Genomic DNA, 758 nt, shown 5'->3' on the forward strand with positions numbered 1-758 from the left:
GTTTACGCCTCACATTCTGACTTTTTACTGCCAATTCCGAATTTACCTTTCACAATTCTGACTTTTTAACGCAATTCTGAGTTTACATCTCACAATTCTGACTTTTGACTTGCAATTCCGAGTTTACGTCTCACAATTCTGACTTTTTATTTGCAACTCCGAGTTTACGTCTCACAATTCTGACTTTTTATTTGCAACTCCGAGTTTACGTCTCACAATTCTGACTTTTTACTCCCCTTTCCAGGTTTACGTCTCACAATTCTGACTTTTTACATTGCAATTCCGAGTTTACGTCTCACAATTCTGACTTTTTACTCCCAATTCCGAGTTTACGTCTCGCAATTCTGACTTTTTACTCCCATTTCCGAGTTTACGTCTCACAATTCTGACTTTTTACATTGCAATTCCGAGTTTACGTTTCACAATTTTAACTTTTTACTCCCAATTCCTAATTTACCTTTCACAATTCTGACTTTTTACTCGCAATTCTGAGTTTACGTCTCACAATTCTGACTTTTTATTTGCAATTCCGAGTTTACGTCTCACAATTCTGACTTTTTACTCCCATTTCCGAGTTTACGTCTCACAATTCTGACTTTTTACATTGCAATTCCGAGTTTACGTTTCACAATTTTAACTTTTTACTCCCAATTCCTAATTTACCTTTCACAATTCTGACTTTTTATTTGCAATTCTGAGTTTACGTCTCACAATTCTGACTTTTTACTCCCAATTCCGAGTTTACGTCTCGCAGTTCT

Source organism: Carassius gibelio, chromosome B21, assembly GCF_023724105.1.
Source record: "Carassius gibelio isolate Cgi1373 ecotype wild population from Czech Republic chromosome B21, carGib1.2-hapl.c, whole genome shotgun sequence".
Classification (NCBI taxonomy): Eukaryota; Metazoa; Chordata; class Actinopteri; order Cypriniformes; family Cyprinidae; genus Carassius; species Carassius gibelio.